The sequence below is a fragment of the Carassius carassius genome, chromosome 18 (assembly GCF_963082965.1).
Source record: "Carassius carassius chromosome 18, fCarCar2.1, whole genome shotgun sequence".
NCBI lineage: Eukaryota > Metazoa > Chordata > Actinopteri > Cypriniformes > Cyprinidae > Carassius > Carassius carassius.
Window position 1 is genome coordinate 247,501 of NC_081772.1, and position 10,000 is coordinate 257,500.

At 33.2% G+C, this 10,000-nt stretch overlaps 1 protein-coding gene across 4 annotated transcripts in view; it reads right to left on the reverse strand.

The window, feature by feature from the left end:
• Positions 1 to 10,000, reverse strand: part of LOC132092018 (serine/threonine-protein kinase PAK 5-like) — a 54,010-nt gene that overhangs the window by 30,045 nt on the left and 13,965 nt on the right. The gene's annotated exons all lie outside the window — the stretch shown is intronic.

Genomic DNA, 10,000 nt, shown 5'->3' on the forward strand with positions numbered 1-10,000 from the left:
CTATACACTAAACACTATACACTATACTAAACACTATACACTATACTAAACACTATACACTATACACTATACTATATACTATACACTACACTAAACACTATACACTACACACTAAACACTATACACTATACTATACACTATACTAAACACTAGACACTATACTATACACTATACACTACACTAAACACTATACACTAAACACTATACACCATACACTATACTAAACACTATACACTATACACTAAACACTATACACTATACACTATACTAAACACTAAACACTATACACTATACACTATACACTATACTAAACACTAAACACTAAACACTATACACTATACACTAGGGGTGTAACGGTACGCAAAAATCACAGTTCGGTACGTACCTCGGTTTTAAAGTCACGGTTCGGTTCATTTTCGGTACAGTAAGGGAAAGAAATGCAAACATTAAACTGCAGGTTGTTTATTACTATACACTTTTTTTTAAAATACTTTTTAATAAAATATATATAAAATAAAAAAAGAATAAGAAATAAAATACTGCTGCAAAGTTCTCCACTAAATAAAATACTCTCAGTCTCAAACCAATATCATATAATAAAATATAATGAAAAATATAAATAAATAACTATGATTACAGTGCAGCATTACCAATCCCAGCTTGTAGGCCTGCTTCACCAGAACCGTGCCGTGCCTGCTGCTGTAGGTGACAGGGAGACCGCCGACAGACCAGGCTCTTGTCTTCATGACAACAATATCTATACTTCATGTTGAGCATAAATATAAAGCCTACTGATAAAAGACACCGTCAACAGTAATGACGGCAAAATAGACGATGTTTGACAGGTGCAATATTTGAAAACCTATAATTATTAATTTATTTTTTTAATTACATTTATATCTGAATTTATGTCAACCTATAGACTTTCAAACATCAAAGTGTCATGAATTAATATGTATTTGTGTACAAAATGACATATAAACATATTTTCCTATTCTATTTTGCCTGGAAACGCTTCCAACACGTTTGCGTGTCGCTTGAAAAATAGGCGTCGGTTCTATTTCTAGCATGCACGGGTTTTCCACGCGGCTCGAGCCGCACCTGAGATGCGCGTCTCACGCAGGCAGTCTGCAAGCTCTAACCTATTAACATGGGAGACGAATTAAAAACAGACTCGCCCCGCAGCTGAGACGCCAGCCTTAGAATCAGCTGCAGGGCGGGATTTGTGCTGAACGCGGAGACTTCCGCCACTTAATATGTTCGTTTGGAAACACGAAAATGTACTTATGTTCCGCGCACAAAATATTGCATTCCGTCATTCGGTACACACGTGCACCGTACCGAAAGCCCTGTACCAGTCCGGTACGAATACACGTACCGTTACACCCCTACTATACACTATACTAAACACTAAACACTATACACTATACACTAAACACTACACACTATACACTATACTAAACACTAAACACTATACACTAAACACTATACACTAAACACTATACACTATACACTATACACTAAACACTAAACACTACACACTATACACTATACACTATACTAAACACTAAACACTATACACTATACTAAACACTATACACTATACACTAAACACTATACACTAAACACTAAACACTATACACTATACCAGGGATAGGCAACCTCGGTCCTGGAGGACCACTGTCCTGCAGAGTTTAGCTCCAACCCTAATTAAACACACCTGAACAAGGTGTGGCGAGTGGGGCGGGGCCGAGGGACGTGGGAACAAGGAGTGAGGCCGGCAATGATTGGGCAAATCAGTGACACCTGCGACCCACCGCCGGTCTCGAGTACCACGTAGGAGATGGAAGGATATAAAACTGGAGCGACGACAGTGAAGGACGAGAGAGGACCAGGCCTGGGCTTTTAGTTGTGTTTTGGTTTTTATTTTGTGCGCATCAGTCGTCCGTGAGGGGCTGGTGTGCTGTTTTGTGTTTATTTTGTAATTAAAGTTTCATTTTGATTGTCCACCGGTTCCCGCCTCCTTCTTCCGGATGATTAGGAAGTTTTAATCGTTACACAAGGCAATCAGTGTTTTCGGGATTACTAGATAGATACCGGCAGGTGAGTTTTTATGAGGGCTGAAGCTAAACTCTGCAGGATAGTGGCCCTCCAGGACCGGAGTTGCCTATCCCTGCACTATACTAAAGACTAAACAATATACACTAAACACTATACACTATACTAAACACTAAACAATATACACTAAACACTATACACTATACTAAACACTAAACACTATACACTATACACTATACACTATACACTAAACACTATACTAAACACTATACACTATACACTAAACACTATACTAAACAATAAACACTATACTAAACACTAAACACTAAACACTATACTATATCTAAGGATATACACTATCCTTAGAGTTACAAATGATCTGCTCTTATCATCTGATCGTGGGTGTATCTCTCTATTAGTTTTATTGGATCTTAGTGCTGCGTTTGACACAATTGACCACAAAATTCTTTTGCATAGACTTGAACACTTTGTTGGCATCAGTGGAAGTGTATTAGCATGGTTTAAATCGTACTTATATGACCGCCATCAGTTCGTAGCAGTGAATGAAGATGTATCCTATCGATCACAAGTGCAGTATGGAGTTCCTCAAGGCTCAGTACAAGGGCCGCTACTCTTCACGCTCTATATGTTACCCTTGGGAGATATCATCAGGAAACATGGTGTTAGCTTTCACTGTTATGCTGATGATACTCAACTCTATATTTCTTCGCAGCCCGGTGAAACACACCAATTTGAAAAACTAATGGATTGCATAGTCGATATAAAAAACTGGATGACGAGTAATTTCTTACTGCTAAATTCTGAAAAAACAGAGGTGTTAATTATAGGACCTAAAAAATCCGCTTGTAATAACCTAGAACACTGTCTAAGACTTGATGGTTGCTCTGTCAATTCTTCGTCATCAGTTAGGAACCTAGGTGTGCTATTTGATCGCAATCTTTCCTTAGAAAGCCACGTTTCTAGCATTTGTAAAACTGCATTTTTCCATCTCAAAAATATATCTAAATTACGGCCTATGCTCTCAATGTCAAATGCAGAAATGTTAATCCATGCTTTTATGACCTCAAGGTTAGATTATTGTAATGCTTTATTGGGTGGTTGTTTTGCACGCTTAGTAAACAAACTACAGCTAGTCCAAAATGCAGCAGCAAGAGTTCTTACTAGAACCAGGAAGTATGACCATATTAGCCCGGTCCTGTCAACACTGCACTGGCTCCCTATCAAGCATCGCATAGATTTTAAAATATTGCTTATTACTTATAAAGCCCTGAATGGTTTAGCACCTCAGTATTTGAATGAGCTCCTTTTACATTATAATCCTCTACGTCCGCTACGTTCTCAATTTGATAATACCTAGAATATCAAAATCAACTGCGGGCGGCAGATCCTTTTCCTATTTGGCGCCTAAACTCTGGAATAACCTACCTAACATTGTTCGGGAGGCAGACACACTCTTGCAGTTTAAATCTAGATTAAAGACCCATCTCTTTAACCTGGCATACACATAACATACTAATATGCTTTTATTATCCAAATCCGTTAAAGGATTTTTAGGCTGCATTAATTAGATAAACCGGAACCGGAAACACTTCCCATAACACCCTATGTACTTGCTACATCATTAGAAGAATGGCATCTACGCTAATATTTGTCTGTTTCTCTTTTGTTCCGAGGTCACCGTGGCCACCAGATCCAGTCTGTGTCCAGATCAGAGGGTTACTACAGTCACCCGGATCCAGTACGTATCCAGACCAGATGCTGGATCAGCACCTAGAAAGGACCTCTACATCCCTGAAAGACAGCGGAGACCAGGACAACTAGAGCCCCAGATACAGATCCCCTGTAAAGACCTTGTCTCAAAGGAGCACCAGGACAAGACCACAGGAAACAGATGATTCTTCTGCACAATCTGACTTTGCTGCAGCCTGGAATTGAACTACTGGTTTCGTCTGGTCAGAGGAGAACTGGCCCCCCAACTGAGCCTGGTTTCTCCCAAGGTTTTTTTCTCCATTCTGTCACCGATGGAGTTTCGGTTCCTTGCCGCTGTCGCCTCTGGCTTGCTTAGTTGGGGACACTTCATCTACAGCGATATCGTTGACTTGATTGCAAATAAATGCACAGACACTATTTAATTGAACGGAGATGACATCACTGAATTCAATAATGAACTGCCTTTAACTATCATTTTTTCATTATTGACACTGTTTTCCTAATGAATGTTGTTCAGTTGCTTTGACGCAATGTATTTTGTTTAAAGCGCTATATAAATAAAGGTGACTTTGACTTTGACTATACACTACACACTAAACACTATACACTAAACACTAAACACTATACTAAACACTAAACACTATACACTAAACACTATACACTATACACTAAACACTAAACACTATACACTATACACTAAACACTAAACACTATACACTATACACTATACACTAAACACTATACACTATACACTATACACTATACACTATACTAAACACTAAACACTTTACACTATACACTAAACACTATACTAAACACTAAACACTATACACTAAACACTATACACTATACATTATACTAAACACTAAACACTAAACACTAAACACTATACTAAACACTATACACTAAACACTATACACTAAACACTATACACTACACACTATACACTAAACACTAAACACTATACTAAACACTAAACACTATACACTAAACACTAAAGACTATACACTATACACTAAACACTAAACACTATACACTAAACACTATACACTACACACTATACTAAACACTAAACACTACACTAAACACTATACACTATACTAAACACTTAACACTTAACACTTAATACTATACACTATACACTATACACTAAACACTATACACGTAACACTATACACTATATTAAACACTAAAAACTAATCAATATACACTATACACTATACACTAAACACTATACACTATATTAAACACTAAACACTAAACACTATACACTATACTAAACACTAAACACTATACACTATACACTATACTAAACACTAAACACTATACACTATACTAAACAATAAACACTAAACACTAAACACTAAACACTAAACACTAAACACTAAACACTATACACTATACTAAACACTAAACAATGTACACTATACTAAACACTATACACTATACTAAACACTATACACTATATACTAAACGCTATACAGTATACTAAACGCTATACACTATACTAAACACTATACACTAAACACTAAACACTATACACTAAACACTAAACACTATACTAAACGCTATACACTATACTAAACTCTATACACTATACTAAACGCTATACACTATACTAAACACTAAACACTATACACTAAACACTATACACTAAACACTATACTATACGCTATACACTATACTAAACGCTATACACTATACTAAACACTAAACACTATACACTAAACTCTAAACACTATACTAAACACTATACACTATACTAAACACTATACACTATACTAAACACTATACACTATACTAAACACTATACTAAACGCTATACACTATACTAAACGCTATACACTATACTAAACACTAAACACTAAACACTATACACTAAACACTATACACTAAACACTATACACTATACTAAACACTATACTAAAAACTATACACTACACTAAACACTATACACTACACTAAACACTATACACTAAACACTATACTAAAAACTATACACTATACTAAACGCTATACACTATACTAAACGCTATACACTATACTAAACACTAAACACTAAACACTATACACTAAACACTAAACACTATACACTATACACTTAACACTTAACACTATACACTATAAGCTAAACACTATACACTATACACTAAACACTAAACACTAAACACTATACACTATACACTATACACTTAACACTATAGACTTAACACTATACACTATACTAAACACTATACTAAACACTATACACTACACTAAGCACTATACACTAAACACTATACACTATACACTAAACACTATACACTATACACTAAACACTATACACTTAACACTATACACTATAAACTAAACACTATACACTAAACACTATACACTAAACACTATACACTATACACTATACACTATACTAAACACTAAACACTAAACACTATACACACCATGACTCGATTACAAGAGCAGTCTTATCCTTACTTAAACTTGTTAAACTGTTTACATTTTAATATATATTCAAGATTTCAATTAATTAGACATGCTTTTTCATTCTAAAATTCCTGAATCCAGACAAATTAAAATGGAGGGAAAAATTTGTATTTGGAATTTGGTAAAAAACAATTGATAAAAATCTATCTATATCTCTCTCTCTCTCTCTATATATATATATATATATATATATATATATATATAAATACATGAATTAATGAATAAAATTGAGAAAAAATAAAACTTAATTACTTTAAAAAAAACGGTATTATGGGGGTGTATTTGGTTAAAAATAAAACAATTTGGGGGAAAATAAAACAGAATTTGGTAATAAATAAATAAATAATAAAATCGAATTTGAGGAAAAATTTAAACTGAATTTGGTAATAAATAAATAAATAATAAAACAGAATTTAAGGAAAAATGTAAACAGAATTTGGTAATAAATAAATAAATCATAACGAAATATTTGGGGGAAATAAAACAGAATTTGGTCATAAATAATAAAACAAAATTTAAGGAAAAATGTAAACAGAATTTGGTAATAAATAAATAAATAATAACGAAATTTTGGAGGAAAATAAAACAGAATTTGGTAATAAATAAATAACACTAAACACTAAACACTATACACTATACTAAACACTAAACACTAAACACTATACACTATACTAAACACTAAACACTATACACTATACTAAACAATAAACACTAAACACTAAACACTAAACACTATACACTATACTAAACACTAAACACTATACACTATACTAAACACTAAACAATGTACACTATACTAAACACTATACACTATACTAAACACTATACACTATATACTAAACGCTATACAGTATACTAAACGCTATACACTATACTAAACACTATACACTAAACACTAAACACTATACACTAAACACTATACACAATACTAAACACTATACACTATACACTATACTAAACGCTATACACTATACTAAACGCTATACACTATACTAAACACTAAACACTAAACACTATACACTAAACACTAAACACTATACACTATACTAAACACTATACACTATACTAAACACTAAACACTATACTAAACACTATACACTACACTAAACACTATACACTAAACACTATACACTATACACTTAACACTTAACACTTAACACTTAACACTATACACTATAAGCTAAACACTATACACTATACACTAAACACTAAACACTATACACTATACACTATACACTAAACACTATACACTATACACTTAACACTATACACTTAACACTATACACTATACTAAACACTATACTAAACACTATACACTACACTAAGCACTATACACTAAACACTATACACTAAACACTATACACTATACACTAAACACTATACACTTAACACTATACACTATACACTATAAACTAAACACTATACACTAAACACTATACACTAAACACTATACACTAAACACTATACACTTAACACTATACACTATACTAAACACTATACTAAACACTATACACTACACTAAGCACTATACACTAAGCACTATACACTAAACACTATACACTAAACACTATACACTATACACTAAACACTATACACTATAAACTAAACACTATACACTAAACACTATACACTATACACTAAACACTATACACTATACACTAAACACTATACACTAAACACTAAACACTAAACACTATACACTAAACACTAAACACTAAACACTATACACTAAACACTAAACACTATACACTATACACTATACACTAAACACTATACACTAAACACTATACACTAAACACTATACACTATACACTATACACTAAACACTAAACACTATACACTAAACACTAAACACTATACACTATACACTATACACTAAACACTATACACTAAACACTAAACACTATACACTATACACTATACACTAAACACTATACACTAAACACTAAACACTATACACTAAACACTATACACTAAACACTAAACACTATACACTATACACTATACACTATACACTAAACACTATACACTAAACACTAAACACTATACACTAAACACTATACACTATACACTAAACACTATACACTATACACTAAACACTAAACACTATACACTAAACACTATACACTATACACTATACACTAAACACTATACACTATACACTAAACACTATACACTATACACTATACACTATACACTAAACACTATACACTATACACTATACACTATACACTATACACTAAACACTATACACTATAAACTAAACACTATACACTAAACACTATACACTATACACTAAACACTATACACTATACACTATACACTATACACTATACACTATACACTATACTAAACACTATACACACCATGACTCGATTACAAGAGCAGTCTTATCCTTACTTAAACTTGTTAAACTGTTTACATTTTAATATATATTCAAGATTTCAATTAATTAGACATGCTTTTTCATTCTAAAATTCCTGAATCCAGACAAATTAAAATGGAGGGAAAAATTTGTATTTGGAATTTGGTAAAAAACAATTGATAAAAATCTATCTATATATCTGTCTCTCTCTCTCTCTCTCTCTCTCTCTCTATATATATATATATATATATATATATATATATATATAAAAATACATGAATTAATGAATAAAATTGAGAAAAAATAAAACTTAATTACTTTAAAAAAAACGGTATTATGGGGTGTATTTGGTTAAAAATAAAACAATTTGGGGGAAAATAAAACAGAATTTGGTAATAAATAAATAAATAAATAATAAAATCGAATTTGAGGAAAAATTTTAACTGAATTTGGTAATAAATAAATAATAAAACAGAATTTAAGGAAAAATTTAAACAGAATTTGGTAATAAATAAATAAATCATAACGAAATATTTGGGGGAAATAAAACAGAATTTGGTCATAAATAATAAAACAAAATTTAAGGAAAAATGTAAACAGAATTTGGTAATAAATAAATAATAACGAAATTTTGGAGGAAAATAAAACAGAATTTGGTAATAAATAAATAAATAAATGATTAAGCTGATTTCTGGGTGAATAATGTCTGAATTCGAAGGATTGAGGTGTTTATCAGCATGTGGGACTCAGGGTTGCCAGTGCCATCAGAAGAGCTCCAGGAGCTGCTGTTTTATAGTCTATAACTAACTACAGATCTGACCAGCACAGACTCTGATGACTACTGATGACCAGCAAACCCAAGAGCTTGAGATTCTCCGAGATGTCTGGTTTACCAGCCCTTAGTTTCACTCATATGACCGCTGGTCAACAGCTCATGTTCTGGTGGTGCCGATTTCAGCAGGAATAGTTTGGTGTGTGTGTTCGTGACACTGGACGCAGACAGGAGACGAGGACGAGAGTTAGGCAGCAGGACAGGACAGGAGAGAGCACACATCTCACACACAGAGCAGAGCCCTGTACTGCAGCACTGCTAGTTAAGATAGTTAAGCTGCAGTAACCCGGCTCTGTCCAGCGGGTCAGCAGCTCTGGTCTCCGGCTGGTTCTGCTGTTCTACATGATCTAGACCAGTGGATCTTAATCATTTACACCCCACTGACCCCCAGACACCACAAGCCTCGTCCTACATCTCACTGCTCTATAGTTCTACACTGTGATAAACTGATTGATCAAAATATTATTTAGAATTTATATGAAGTTACATTATTGCATTTTTCCCTACCCATTATATCACTGTATTGTTAAATG